The 16,348-nt window shown below is 39.5% G+C and overlaps 1 protein-coding gene across 13 annotated transcripts in view; it reads left to right on the top strand.

The window, feature by feature from the left end:
- Positions 1–16,348, top strand: part of baz2ba (bromodomain adjacent to zinc finger domain, 2Ba) — a 182,842-nt gene that overhangs the window by 92,125 nt on the left and 74,369 nt on the right. The window lies entirely within an intron of this gene.

The following is a 16,348-nucleotide window of genomic DNA, read 5'->3' as shown; positions in this document are numbered from 1 at the left end:
ACCATTATCAAAACACCACATGAGAAAAGACGTCTTCTGATTGCCATGGGTCACTTAACATACATGAAAAAGCAGCCGTGTGAACATACCCTAGTTCTCTTCTTTTTTATCCATTTTATAAGAGAAGAGAGAACCAAGAGAGCAGTAGAGGTCTAAAATTTTAAACCCTACAGTAAGATGGTCCAATGGTAAGATGCTCCATTTAGCATTGGGTTTGGTTTTTCAGAAGAGCGGTCTCTTCCAGGTGGTGAGGAAAAACGTTGCAGCCACTAGATCACAGCCCAGTTGATCACCTTGAGAGCCACCAGTTGAGAGGCACCACCATCATCAACACACCAACTGAGAAAATAGATCTTCTGATTGCCATGGGTCACTTTCCATAGGTGAAAAAAGGCAGACGTGTAAACCTACCCTTACTTTTTTATTTTTCATCCATTTCATGACACCAAGAGAACAGTAGAGGTCTAAAATTTTAAACCCTACAGTAAGATGGTCCAATGGTTAGATGGCCATTTAGCAAAATTGGGTTTGGTTTTTCGGAAAAGCAGTCTCTTCCAAGTAGTGATGAAAAATGTTGCAGCCACTAGATCTCAGCCCAGTTGAACACCTATGGAAGACCTATGGGTGCAACGTGTTAGACAGTGTTCTCCACCACCATCATCAACATGCCAACAGAGTGTGTGGATTCTTGGCCCAGTTCATTTATAGACTAACCTAACAGAAATTAAGCCAGGAATGAGCACTTCTAGGCTCGTCTCCTGTCCTTGTCTGACAATTTCAGCAACTTAATGTCTTGCTATTAAAATACACCAGATGCTTGTTTTTACTCCACACTTCTTCCATTTCACTGCTGCTCTTCTCTGTCCTCCTGTCATCCTCCCACTGTCTCTCTGTCTATGGCTGATGCAAACATGCATTTTTGGTCTGTAATGCCAGTCTCCAAGGGCTCAGAGGCAGTAGAGCGTTTTCTTTGCCCTCCGTGTGTCCCGTGGCCTTGGCACCCTTCATCACCTGCTCCTTTACTATGTCATCATCCAGCCATAAATCTGAAGCGTGTCCGCTTTGACCCTTCGCTTAACGTTCTTAAGTCATACCACACACACAAACTCACGCTGCATGACCAGTTGAGCGGTATGGATTCCTTGGCAGTAAATTAGGGATGTCTCCTGCACGTCAACGAGTCAGCCAATCCGTCATAGCTCGTCGTTCTCTGTGGCTTAGGATTCTGTCAGTCAACCGATTAAATGTTAGTACGTCTAGTACGTTAGTACATCTTTACTTGTTTATTTTATTGTATATGGAAAATAGAGTTCAGATGTATAGAAGACAAGATTTATTTATATTTATATAGAACGTATTAATGCACACCAGTCACAAAAGGCAGATGCAGAAAAATACTGTGACTTGTCTATTGAGGATGCGCACTGTCACAGAAATGCTTGACCATTTACATACAGCTGGGTTGCTCCCGTATTTCTGGGATTTCACAGCCGATCAGGTCTGCATACTTGACTTGGCACAGTTTTCGCACTGGATGCCATTTCTGACGCCACCCTCCTATTTGTATCCGGGCTTGGGACTGGCACTGAGAGCGCACTGACAAGTGAACGTACCAATGCATGGGCTGTTTATATATTCCCCTCCTCACACATAGCAAACCATGTCAAAACATGGGTCCGAATTACACATTTATTGTATGTAGGTCTACATGTCAACTATTAATCTTAAAGAATAACCCCAGCCCTTTCCCACGTCCCGTCACAGAAATGCTTTACTATTTACATACGGCTGGGTTACTTTTTAAAACACTGGACACTCATTCCAGACTATTGGTACTGTAAATAGGTGCTCATTCTGGTTTGTTAATAAATGTTAAACATCTATGACCTCATTTTGTCAGATCCTAAGCAACAAAAAACAATAAATAATTATCATACGTTAAATGGCCTTCATGTATGATAGTAATACGTAGGTGGTCCTTGACAGTTTATTCTTTATTCACAGGCTTTAGTGACTTCACACCTTTTTGTGGGTCACCAGGCAGAAGGGCTCATTTTTAAGCAAATAGCATCACATGATTCGAATGTACAGTATCTAGCCCAGTAATGGGAACGGTGATGAGCTTTAATTGCAGGACACCGTATATTTGAGTTTAAAATTAGATGAACCGACCTGAGGCCAAGCCAATTTAATTGTTATGTGTGTACCTAGGAGGTGGAAGGACCTTTAACCAGTCAGACAAAGCTCTTGGTTAATTTGTAACACTGCCCACTGGCTGGTGACTGTATTTAATATGCCTGCCCCACATTCACAGTTAAAGAAGCAAGTAGTACGTAGCTATTTCAAATGTACACACAATGCCTTTTGACCTTGATATAAATATGGACAAATTGATTTGAGAAGACTATTCAAACCTAACAAATTATTATTAGTAATATTAATGCTTTGTTGTAAACTTCTTGTTGACAATTGCAGTCTTGGGGCATCTTAAATAGATGATATTTGCAGCATTGGGGTTCAATTTTAATTGACTCATCTTGGCAAATTAGCTCCAATTCCCTAAGGTTATGTCAATGTTATGGACTTTTGTAGTCCCCCATAGAATTTCAGTGAATTTTGAGTCATTAGTCAGGTGAAATACCTTCGTCATTAGGCAGACACCAACTTCTGGCAGCGTTCCTGGGGAATCTTAGACCATTCCTCATGGGGAATGGCCTCCAGTTCACTAATATTCTTGTAATGATCTTACATGCTGCAACCACCTTCTTCAAATCCCACCAAGGATTTTCTACAGAGTTCAGGTCAGGCACCTGTGACCGTCACTCTAGAATCTTCCATGACTCCTACTGAAATCAAGCCTTGGTGGATGTTAAGGGGATCATTGCGATCATTGGCCTGTTGAAAGGTCCAATGACACCAAAGCTTAAGCTTTCTTACAGAAGGCATGAGGTTTCCTTGGATATCCTGACACTTGAATCAATCTTACCCTCTAAGGGCTGCTGGTTTCCAGTGCCAAAGACGACAAAGCAGCCCCAAAACATCACTGTGCCACTGCCATGCTACACTGTATGCATTCTTTTTGCATGTGCTTCATTCTTCTTCCTTTAAATACTGCTACTACTAATCCATTGGCTCTAAAAGCTCCAGTTTTGTTCATGCCATATTACAAACTTCTGTGCTTATTTATTTGGTTTTGAGCATTTTGGAGCTGACTTGTCTTATGCTTTTGGGCCAGTAGAGGTGTGCATAGAGACCTTCAGTGTTTAGTATGACCCTGACTGTGCAGCTCTTGCTGCAGGTTTTTTGCAGTCGCTTACAGATTTCTAAGCACCTGCCTCCTCTTGAATCTGGTGCCACCTGGTAATAGCTTCCTCTTTCTGCCACGTCTAGGAACTCTGAACTAGTGAACTTTGCTTCCAACTGTATCTCCAGGTACATTCAGTGCCTTTGCTGTCCTTTTGTATCCTTTTCCTTGTTTGTGCAAGGCAATGATCTCTTCTCTTAACCTTTAGGACAGCTCTCTTGGCTTATTTCTAACATGCAATCAAACGTCACAGCCAACAAACCTGATTTCTTTAGGCTGCTTCCGTCTTTATGGGTTGCCACAGCGAATTAGGCCCACATACGTGACTTGGCACAGTTTTTGCCCCCATTTGTATCCGGGCTTGGGCCCTGCACTGAGAGCACACTGACAAGTGAACATATCAATGGCTGGGCTGTTTATATATATTCCCCTCCTCACACATAGCCAAAAATGTCCGTCAGATGCCCGCCCAACTGATAACACAGCATTTGCCCAAAAACATGGACCAAATTACACCACATTGCTTCAAAAAAGTGAATCATTCTTTAAACTGTACCAGCCAAGAAAACTTATCAACCAAGTGCTAATGGTAATCATTTGTATAATCTAAAAATGAGTGCTTGAATACATTTCATTCTTTTTGCTCTATGTAGGTCTTCCCCCTCACCCACACACACCTTTGTTTTCTTTTTCTTTTCATCTTCTCTCTGGCTCTATGTCATTAAGCTTATACCTGTGTGCACACGTTTGTGAACCACCACTTTAATCAGACTCTTCATGTCAAAAACAGATGACTCTTACCTTATTCCACACTCTGCCTTTCTTCTCCAGCCTTTGAATGTTTAACTTAGCCTTACAGCTTGACCCCCAACACACACACACACACACACACACACAAACACACACACAATGTTATGGAGATAGAATGTCCACCTCAGAGCTGCGCTATTATGACAGATGGTAATTGCAAGCTTATTATTTTGAATGATACTGTTATTAACAATATTGATTTGTACATTTTAATATATAATCACTCTTTTACCTCTCGTTTGTCATCATGCTCTCAGACTGGCTTGGTGGGAATTCCTGCAGTTAGTATGGAAAAACATTTTCCTTTGCACACTGAAGGTGTGTTTATAAGCTACAGTTCCTACAGATATTTAAAGTATGCATGAATAAAAGCGTAACTACCAATCATGCACTCAGTCATAGTCTTAAGGTTACATGTATACTAAAGGCCCAAAAGTATATGCACACCCTCTTACTTATTAAGGTTTGGTGTTCCTGCCACACCCATTGCTAACACGTGTGTAGAATTAATGACGTACAGTAAAATATATGTCCACTTTCTGGCAGTTTGTGGACAGGCCTTTCTTGTTCCAGCATGTCTGTGCATCCCTGCGTATAAAGCACAGTCTGTAAAGACACGCTCAGATGAGTTTATTGTTGTGGAACTTTGGCGGCCTTCACAGTGCCCTGACTTTCACTCCATTAAACACATTTGGGATGAATTTGAATGAGCCAGGCCATTCAGTGTTAGTGTATGACCTTACAAATGCTTTTTTTGACTAAATGGAAAGTTTTGCAGGCAACTTGAATTTTGTTTGCATTTAGGTAAAACCACTTTTTTGAGTTTGATTCAAATTTTTTCAGCATTATTATTATTAATTATGTATCAATTATTATTATTGTTATTTTACTTATTTATAATACCATTTATTGTTATTAGGTACTTAATTAGTAATAGTGTCCTGTCCTGGATGTCTTACTGCAGGTGATTCCAGTGAAACTGGACCCACCGTGACCCTGACCAGGATAAAGCAAAAAATTTAATAAAATGTTTAATATAATAATAAAATTCACTTCACTATCGCACCTTTTCAATGGGTGCGAGGCACACAGTAACACCCTGGACGGGGCGCCAGTCCATTGCAGGGCAGGCACACACACACACACACACACACTCATACACACACACATTCACCTATAGGGCAATTCAGTGTCTGACTGCATGTTGAGATGTTTTTGGACTGTGGGAGGAAACCGGAGCTCCCGGAGGAAACCCACGCAGACACGGGGAGAACATGCAAACTCTGCACAGAAAGGACCCGGACCGCCCCACCCTGGGATCGAAACCAGGACCTCCTTGCTGTAAGGCGACAGTGCTACCCACCGCCCATAATAATAATATAATACATTAAAATAAAAGATAATAATTTGTTTTATTTTTTTACCACATTAAACACATATTTGTATTTTATTATTTTTTCTTATGAATTTATTGTTATTTCTATTATTGTTTACTATTTCTTTTACTGTCTACTATTATTTTTACATCATTATTAGTTTTATAAATTCTATTATTATTATTATAATTTTTTTTTTTAAATAATAGTTTTTTTTCTATTGTTATTTATTATTTATTTTACTGTTTTTATAATAATAATAATAATAATAATTAATTATTATTATTATAAAATAATAATTATTTTTATTATTAGTAGTAGTATTACTGATTTCTGTTTGATTTTAATAAAGGAAGCAAACAACTCATGCATCCCACTGTAGCCATTCATGTTTAACTAATTGCAGAGGCTGAGTGCATGACTAGTTAATAACAAATTAATTATGCAGTCCGGGTCCGGCTGTAACGGCTGTAATCTCACCTGTTTGCATTGCAGAGGTTTTTCCCTGCTGATCAATAACCGTTACTGCACCGCCACCCCATCCTAAACAACAGATGGATCATCAGCCCTCTTTTTATGTTCCTGCAACTTTTCACACACACACACAAAGACGGACAGACAGAAAGACAGACACACACACACATACACAAAGACAGACAGACAGACATACACACACACACACACACACACACACATTCATGTAAAGCCTCTGTTCCCACTCATTGAATAGATGAATCACAGTTTGTGTTTGTTTCACTTGTGCTGTGCTCCAAATCATTTTGATTCTGAGGATCAGGAATTGGTAATCATGTTGGTATAGCCTGGGGAAAAGAGGAGCGCTGAGTAAATGATTCAAGGCTTAACAGGAAAGAAAGTGATTAAAGTGTGTGTAATATAGAGTAATAAGCGTAATTATCTCTCAGCCGTGCACGCTCATAATCACAGCTACAATTGTATGCAAAAATTCTGGCAACCTTCATCAAATAATATCATCTATTAACTTTTAAAACACTTTATATCAATGGAAATGGAAAAGCTAAGACAAACTAAACAGCAGGGTGTCCAAACTTTTGCACACACCACAATTACTGAGTCAGTATTTAATAAGTGCAGATATCACAGCTTGTAGCTGCTTTTTGTAGGCAGCTGGAAGTCTGTCTGTTTTTGTTTTTATCCTTTTTCCTTTGCAAAATGCATCTAGTTTGATTATCTAGCAAGCACAGCATGTTTAAGATCCACCCAAAGTCAGGGAGAGGTAATGGACTTTTTAAAAGCTGGAGCTTGCATTTCATGAAGAGGTTGGTAGTGGATTTTATGGTTGGCTTTAGATTATTGTTCTGTGCTGTCAGCCTTGTTTCAGCTTCAGTTTCTGAAGTGATATTTTGTGAGTTTAATTCTTTTATACGGTTATGCAATGTGTCATACAGTTAAAGCACTTTCATTGTTTTTTCATAGACATCCTCAGCTTTGTAGGCATCAATTATTATAGGCAGATTTTCTGTCAGCTGCTTTAAGGAATAATAGTGCAAGGCTTAAAGAGTATATCAAGAATATCTTTGGCTGTAAAACTCTCAGAAGTTGGCGATTTTAATTAGCAATTCTTGGCCAGCCTGGTGAGTCCTGAGTCAATTAAAGCCATACAAATGTATTAAGTTTACTACTGAAAAAATTTAATCAATGTACATATTTTGAACTGATCTGTAAAAAGCAGAAGCCTGGAGGGTGAATCCTAAATGGCTTGATGTAAATGACATAAAAAGCCAGTAAGTTGTTCTGAATGTAGTGCACATAAGCAGCATCAAAATGACATTTCGTTATAAAGGTGCTTTTGAATGGGCCACTCAGGTGGCGCAGCGGCAGAACACGCTAGCACACCAGAGCTGACATATCGAACTCATCGGTTCGAAACTCAGCTCTGCCATCCGGCTGGACTGGGCGCCTACGTGAACAACGATTGGCTGTTGTTCATACAGGGTGGGAACCAGATAGGAACTCCTCATAACTGATGCAATCACGACCTCTGCTGGCTGGTTGATGGCGCCTGCACAGAGTTGAGGAATATTTGTTGATCAGGGTGTGGCTTTCCATACACAAAGCTGATCCGCATATAAACTCGCCTCGTGCAGTCACCAACTGAACACGTTTCGGAGGGGGCGCGTGACGTCTCGCTCACCTCCATCAGAAGTGGAGATCAGCATCAGTAGAGAGGAAGCGTAATGCAATCAGGTAATTGGATACGACTTGATTTGAATTTGAAAAAAATGTTGGAACTTGGGTTGTGTAGCCCACTACCACTAGGATTCAGGGTTTGAATCCACAGTGTTGTTTATGGCTGGTCGTGCGTCTATGTACAGGCATGATTGACTGTGATTATAGGATAAACTGTAAACATGAAATTTTTTAAAACTATTTTGAAAATGCTGGTGTGTTTTTTGAAAAAAACCCAGACTGATTATCCTGTACCTCAACTCAGACAGACTCATTCAGAAACTGCTAAACTCTTTTCATGTTCAGCTCTAGACATACTAACTGAGAGTACAGCGAACAGCCCACTGTACACTTCAGTGGTTGTACTGCAGTTGTACCAAAGATTGGATTGTCAGCAAGCACTAACTACGTCTTTAGGTCCGAACTGAAGATAACAGGTCAGCAGTATGGCTTTCATTTGGGTCATAATGCTTACTGGTCCATTCAAGGCTTTATGTCAGTCTATATCCTCTCTCAGCTCCCACTGGAGGTCTTCAAAATCATTCGATCTGAAAGAGAGAAAGCAGAGCAAGCCACAGAAAGCCTGATGAATCTGCTATTTTTCTCTGTCCTTCACTCGGAGCCCATTTCTTATTCACTCCGGAGGCAGCAGCACGCTCAGATCCGGCCAAAACTGGATATATTTAGACACTCCATTACAGAGAGAACTGTGTGTTCGAGAGACAAAGAGACATAAGCGGAGTGTCACTGCACATACACCATTTCTGATAACTTTAAACTGTCCTGTACTAACACGTCCAACTGTATGGACAGTAAACACACACACACACACACTCATGTAACACACTGTGGATTTTGACCGATTTAACATCTTCTTATTTATAGTATGCAAATTAAGCATAGTTAATAATAATAATAATAATAATAATAATAATAATAATAATAATAATAATAATAATGTCATTTGTTTAGTCACCTAATAACCTTTTTTTCTTTTTATGCTACATAGTAAATTAAGCATATTTAATAATAATAATAATAATTTAATCTGCTTAGTCACCCAATAACAATTTTTATGCTACATAGTAAATTAAGCATAATTAATAATAATAATAATAATAATAATAATAATAATAATAATAATGTAATTTGTTTAATCACCAAATAATCCTACTTTTTATTCTACATAATAAATTAAGCATAATTAATAATAATAATAATAATAATTAATAATAATAACAATAATGATAATAATGTCATTTGTTTAATCACCAAATATCCTACTTTTTATTCTACATAATAAATTAAGCATAATTATTAATATTAATATTTTTATTTTTATTATTATTAATAATAATAATAATAATAATAATAATGTAATTTGTTTAATCACCAAATAATCCTACGTTTAATTCTACATAATAAATTAAGCATAATTATTAATAATAATAATAATTAATTAATTAATTAATAATAATAATAATAATAATAATAATAATGTCATTTGTTTAATCACCAAATATCCTACTTTTTTTTTACATTATAAATTAAGCATAATAATAATAATTATTATTAATAATAATAATAATAATGTCATTTGTTTAATCACCAAATATCCTACTTTTTATTCCACATAATAAATTAAGCATGATTATTATTATTATTAATAATAATAATAATAATAATTATTATTATTATTATAATTATAATAACAGTCATTTGTTTAGTCACCCAATAACCTTTTTTATGCTACATGGTAAATTAAGCATAATTAATAATAATAATAATAATAATAATAATAATGTCATTTGTTTAGTCACCCAATAAATATTATTACTATTATTATTAAACTATTGTTATTATTGTTGTTATTATTATTTTACTAATCAAAAACTACATAACTTATAATATGATCTTCAGATTATTAAGTTAGTCATTGCTTTGTGTTCATGTGAGTTTGGTCCTTCCTGCTCTTGCTCCTCTAAACTGTTCCACCTGTTTGAAACTTTATTTGGTTTGGAGTGTAATGTGTATGTTGAATTATAACCGTTGGGTAGATTTTAAATGGTCACAGTCGTAATTCATTATACCTCCATTTCCAGTAAGATGATTAAAGATTTGTATAAGTGTCTGATGCAGCATTACAGATAAGCTGTTAGGTGTGAAAGCTGGGTGTTGAACAGTTGGGCATTTATATACGCTACACCCATACTTTACTCTGTGCTTGTGTGTGTGTGTGTGTGGTAGTGGTGGGGTGCTTCTTCAGGCAGCTGCACCTCCGTGTGTTTTCGTGAGTGTATCTGCAGATCTGGTAACTCAACACAGGGCCAAAGAGCAGCCAGGGGACCCACGCATCCCAGCATGCACTGCTTTGCCATCTGTCATGGGTCCTTTGTTTGGGTGTGGGTTGAGCCTCTGCTCTCCTGTTACTCATAACATGCACACAGACACACATCCAAGCGATGCGATCACTCTGAGTCACGGTCGGTGCAGTTTCTCCGGCGCTGTGTTAACTCTCTGGTTAAAGCTGGGTGTCGTTCAGTTGAGGTCCTCAGTCCCGCTTTAAAATGACAATTTTCTGTTAAATAAACAAGCTGGATTTGGCTGAATGTTCTGGGAGCGTGTTCATATTTTATAAGAATCAGTGGAGGCTTGTGTGAAGGTTATTTTTAGTTTTGTAAAGCGCCCGGCCTTTGTGTAAAGGAAAAAAAATCCATCTGTGCTATCAGCTCAGTGTCAGTGGCATTGAAATCACCATTATCACAAAGACCTTGCAGCGCCGCCATGCTTAAAGAGTCCTTTAGATGATTTTGCCGTGTGGCAGAGTCTCACATCAGCTCACTTTCTCACTCAGACAGGTAAAATAGTGAATAAAACGTCTATTGCAGATACCCCGTGCTTCCATTTGCTTCTTTTTTCCCCTTCTCATGCTGGATTTAGAGTGATGGTATAACACTAGGATCAGGTTTCTCTTTTTTTCCTCCCACCACCTCTAGTATCTCCTCTATCTATCTTTCCATTTCAGCCTGTGATCCTCTATTTCTTTTCCCATCCTCCCCCCTGTCTGTCCATCTTTGTCTCTTTCTAGCTCTGGTGTGGCTGCCAGTGTCGCCAAGCAACTGTGGTGCATGACAAGCGAAGCCATCTCACGTTTAAGCACATCCACACCAGCCAATAGTGTCACAATGCCAGCGTGGCCAATCATCATTTAGACTCTTGTTAACCAAAACATCGATTAAGTGGATCTATACGGCCTTGTTTTTGGATTTTTATTCTCAAGGTAATCTTCAAAAAAAAAGATTTTCCAAATCACTACCCACTTCATTCTGCTCAGGATCAGGCTGGGTAGGACTCCACCCTGGACAGAGGGATGCACCAGTCTCTCATTGGACTTTTTAAAAGACAAATGTTTATAATACTTAATAATAAGCAGCTGTTTTTTATTTCTTCCCAAAATTAAGTATCTCATATCTTTGTGAGGTCTATTGTTATGGCAAAGACCATCCACAGAAACGGAAATAATGTCAAAGGAAGATAGAAAAAGTCTCGAATCTAAACATAGATGAGTACACATGTACGTTGATAAATTATTATCTTGAAGGAACTATGCATACCTCAGTCATCAGTTTAGATATGAAGCTACAACCGTGCTGCCTCGACTCATATTTAAGATAAGACACCAAAAATGCTTGTCGGGAAGAAATCCTATATCAAATTCTCACTCACCCAAAATTTACAGAATGTCCTTTTAATTACTCTACAGTGAAGTGGCAGAAGGCTGTGTGGTCTTTAGCTAAGTTCTAAACTGTATGTGCTCTAAATCTAACATTACCAGGTAACACTAAAATACGGTGGTGGTAGCATCACCATGCTTTTCAGGGGCAGTAGGGGCTGGCACTCTTGTCATGATTTATAGACAGAAATAAAAGTTAAGTCAAGTTGAATTTATTTGTATAGCGCCTTTTACAATGGACATCGCAAAACAACTTAACAGAATCCAGGACCGACAGACCAAAAACCCCTGTTGAGCAAGCTGAGGGCGACAGTTTCAAGGAAGAAACCTTGAGAGGAACCAGACTCAGCAGAGACCCATCTTCCATGGTGCACAGATCTACATTACTAAGCTACCAATGTACTATGAAGCTCCAACAACTAATTCCAGGATAGTAAATGTGGGATTGCTATTGTGTAGATTTGCAGATTTGGTGCTTTGCTTTTCGGTTTTTACCGCTTGCCACTAAGCTCAAAGTTTACTACATTTACTACAATAACTACAATGTCATGGTTCTGATTGAAAGTACAGCAGTTTCTCTCAGTCACGTCTGTGCTTTGCTTCTGCCTGTGTCATATGAATGATTGTATCACTCGCGGTGCTTTGAAAATATCAGCACCCAACTGGGTTCAGTCATAGTAAAGTCAAGTCAAACCGAGAGGCAGAGCGGCAAATCTGCACAATGCCTTGCTCCATAGGCAACGATGGCACGTCCATCACAAAAGTGATTTTGCCGCACAACATGTGTAAGCAGCCTCGCTTTCGAGTCACTTTGTCTGTATCTGGATCTGTAGCTAATGTGACTAAAGCAAACCCACATACACAAATGTTACCTTCAAAATAATTACAACTCAATCTTCACGATGGCTGAAAAAGAAAGATGGCTTTGTGTGAGTGAAACAGGTTCTGTGGTCATCTCTGCTCCATTAGTAGAGGAGGCAGTGTGCTGGCTTAGCCGGCACGCTCTGGTTAACACGCTTTGGTTTACACTGAGCCGCTCTAAGACTCTGCTGGCCGATTAACACGGGTACCACTGACCATCTGTTACAAGACATAATGCGAGTGAGACATGGGACATTGTGCAATATGCATCTACATACACCAATCACAGGAAACGCCAACGTGTTCACTTTGCAGCTCACTAGCAGCAGTGGTGAGGAAATATAGTGGACAGTCAGCAAATTTATTAGCCAAAATATTGGCACTCCAATTGTAATTGTATACAGCTTACATTTATTAAGTAATGTGGCAATAGGAACGTGTGTTTTAGCCATTTGTGTTGGACTCTGTGTTTAGAAATAGATTAATTTGTGTTGTCCTTTGAGGAATTGGTGTCTTGGCAACAGTATATTCCTGTTTTGTATGCAGTTTTTCAGGTGATGTTTGACCCATCGTGACCCCGATCAATAGGTGAAGGTGAATTAATGAATGAATTTATTTCCTTTTCCATTTGAATTCTCCCGTATTTAGGGCTCATCACAGCAGATCATTCTAGTCCCAATACCTGATTTGGCACAATTTTACATTGTATACACTTCCTGACACAACCCTACTATTTTTATCCGGGTTTGGAACCAGCACTGAGAGCGCACTTCCAGTGGCTACGCTGTTCAGCCAGCAAGGCAATGTTCTGCTGGGAAACCTTGGGTCGTGCCATCCATGTGGATGTTACTTTGACACATACTACCTACCTAAGCATTGTTGCAGACCATGGAAACGGTATTCCCTGATGGCTGTGGCCTCTTTCAGCAGGATAATGCGCCCTGCCACAAAGCAAAAATGGTTCAGGAATGGTTTGAGGAGCACAACAATGAGTTTGAGGTGTTGACTTGGCCTCCAAATTCCTCTGATCTAAATCCAATCGAGCATCTGTGGGATGTGCTGGACAAACAAGTCAGATCCATGGAGGCCCCACCTCGCAACTTACAGGAGTTAAAGGATCTGCTGCTGACATCTTGGTGCCAGATACCACAGCACACCTTCAGGGGTCTAGTGGAGTCCATGCCGTGACAGGTTTGGGCTGTTTTGGCAGCAGAAGGTGGACACGATATTAGGATTATATATTGACTGTTAATGTTGTTCATTGATTACATCAGCGTAAATTTAAATTTAAAGTCTTTCAACAATTTTAAGATTATTCATTTACCACCTAATTCGACCTGTGCCTTCATAAATGTGTGTGTGTGTGTGGTGGGGGAACCCAATCATCTGGGCTACCATCAACTGATTGTCTCTTTCAATAAACATCGGCCAGACTGTACACATATCCCATAAAGACCCTGAAAATCATTAGCATATGATCTTCTCCTGTGTGGGATCCGGGCTCTGCTGTTTCCTTCAAGCCACGCCATTGGCCGACTCGACCAAGCCGAATTAATCACGCAGCTCACAGAGATTAGAGCGCCTGCCTCGCAGTGCCACTGTGCAAGGCTTCTAATTACCTATAAAATCAGTCTAATTCCGAAGCTAAACCCGTTTTAATTTCTGATAATTAACTCCGGATTGGAGCCTTAAATACCCCGGCATCGCGTCATTGTGCTAATCACGGTTGTTGTTGTGAATTATTTGGAAGGCCCCAGTCTATTACAGCCTATATTAACTGTAATCACACTAAGTGATTGGTTGGCATAAGGTAAACCGTATTTAACGCCTGTCCGTCTCCAGCGTTGCCATAGAAACGCTGAGGTTTGTTGACAGTGTTATGAGTTTTTTTTCTCCATTTTTCTGTGAGAAAATATTTGCGGAGCGCATGTGGGGAGAGGGGGACCATTCATTCACGGGCAGATACACATGCAGGCATGTTTGTTTACCACTGCTGTTTCTTACGTCCACAACCACTGAGCTAAAGGTCCGACACTGAACAGTTTCAGCTCAGGAACGGATGCCAAAACCCTTTCCAATTAGCAGAGAAATGATCTGAATGACACATGATCTGATTTACAGTTGAGGTCAACATTTTATATACGCTTGTTAGCCGCATGCCCTTCATGAAATATCTCATACACTTCACACCTCTATCATTTTTGTTTAAACGTGTATCAATATGAAGCTCTGTCCCTTTACGGTCAACACAGCAGAGCAGTTGTGCTGTTGTTGCGGATACAAATCTGTGGTTTGATCGTTCAGCACATTTCAATTATTATTTTCCCCACATACTAAGAGAATTTGATATAAAGTCATGAGCATTGGGAAATGGAAAAGTCTGGAAAGCTCTTTACAGATCTCATAAAGCAATTAATAGATAATTGACTTGCATCACTGGTGGCGCTTTAAATATCAGCACCAAACTGGGTTTAGTCATAGTAAACTGTAAGCTCAGTGGCAAGCCGTAAAAACCGAAAGGCATAACGACAAATTGGCAGATCTACACAATGCACATCGCTCAAGGTAACGGCATCGCCTTACTTCATAAGATGCCAGAACCCTTTTTCGATATTTAGCAGACACTCTTATCCAGAGCGACTTACAGAAGTGCTTCCATAGTAAACATTTCCTACTCTAGTTTAAATAGACAACAGTCCAGGAAGAAACCAAAGTTTGAGAAAGCTCTATACAGATCTCATAAAGCAGTTAGTAGATTTTCACAAAGCAGAAATGTCTCTTGGAAACATCCATACAAACTTTAGAAAAGCTTTAGGTGTCCATTTTGCACATCTTTTGTGTCCACCTTAATTTGCAGCCTTAAAACCCAGCACAGTTTGAGTTTCTTTTCTTGTTAAACTTTGACGATAGATTATTTTTTCCATCTCTTTTGCAGCCTTTAGAGTCGGATTAATTACTGCAAAAAAATATTTCCTCCAATGGTCAGTGAAGGGCTAACCAAACTCCTGGTTTTAAGGGGTTAAAGGGGTCATGACCGCCTGAACCCTTTTAGCCCCTAAAAGCGGAAAGGCAGAGGCGGTGATAGCTTGGGGTGGAGATTTGGGAAGACAAATCTGAGAGAAAATGGAGGAGCATGAGATAGCCTTTGTGTCTCGTTCATCCCCTGTGTGCTAATCTATCAAGGCTGCTCATAAGCCAACGTAGTCAGTTGATATTCTGCGGATGGCTCCATCTCACATCTAATAGCGTGTGTGTGTGTGCTGCAGAAACGGCAGAGCCCAGGGGGCAGCCAGACAGTGTTGATGTATAATGATACAATAACAAAGACGCCATAAACCGAAACGTGTTGTAGCGTGGCTAGCTTTCAGCGGAGCCCGGAGTGGGAGCACAGTCCGCCAAGCCCAAATCTCACAGATCACAAACAAGTCTCTTCAATCTCACACAGCTTTCCAGAAGTGATTGCTAAAGTAGTGGGTACAGCAGAAAGGAAGTGTGTGTGTGTGGTGATGTGTGTGTGTGTTTGTCAAATCCATCTCTGCGTGCAGAATTTCTGTTAAAACAGTAGAAGGTGTAATTTGTCTGTTAAACACGTCGTCGCTGAGAGGAAGCCTCTTTTACACAGAGGAAAACCAGCCATAAACAGGCTTGTAAATCACAGGACGCTGTGTTTCGGGGTGTTGAGCACTCCTCATTAAGACTTATTTCTTTCTTTCTTTCTTTACATTTTATTTTAATGTTTTAACACCACTTCAACCTCAGAGTTGCAGTGATTCCAGTTTCACAATGCAGTAACACACCCCGGGCAGGGCACCCATCTATCCCCAGACTTAGTCAATGATGTCTGTGTGTAAACGACCAACTGGCCGATAGCACTGCTGGGAATTCAAACCCTGGATCTCTGAGGTAGTAGGCTTGCGTAACCTCTGAGCCACCCGAACGCCTTCTTTAAATGAATATGCATTCTAATTAAATAATAAAATGAAAAAAAAATGAAAAAAACATGCCTGGCCTTTGCTCAAAGCTAAAAACAAACGAATTATTAAACAGTGGTGATGA

This window comes from Trichomycterus rosablanca, chromosome 6, assembly GCF_030014385.1.
Source record: "Trichomycterus rosablanca isolate fTriRos1 chromosome 6, fTriRos1.hap1, whole genome shotgun sequence".
In the NCBI taxonomy this organism is placed as follows: domain Eukaryota; kingdom Metazoa; phylum Chordata; class Actinopteri; order Siluriformes; family Trichomycteridae; genus Trichomycterus; species Trichomycterus rosablanca.
This window is presented reverse-complemented; position numbering and strand designations above follow the sequence as displayed.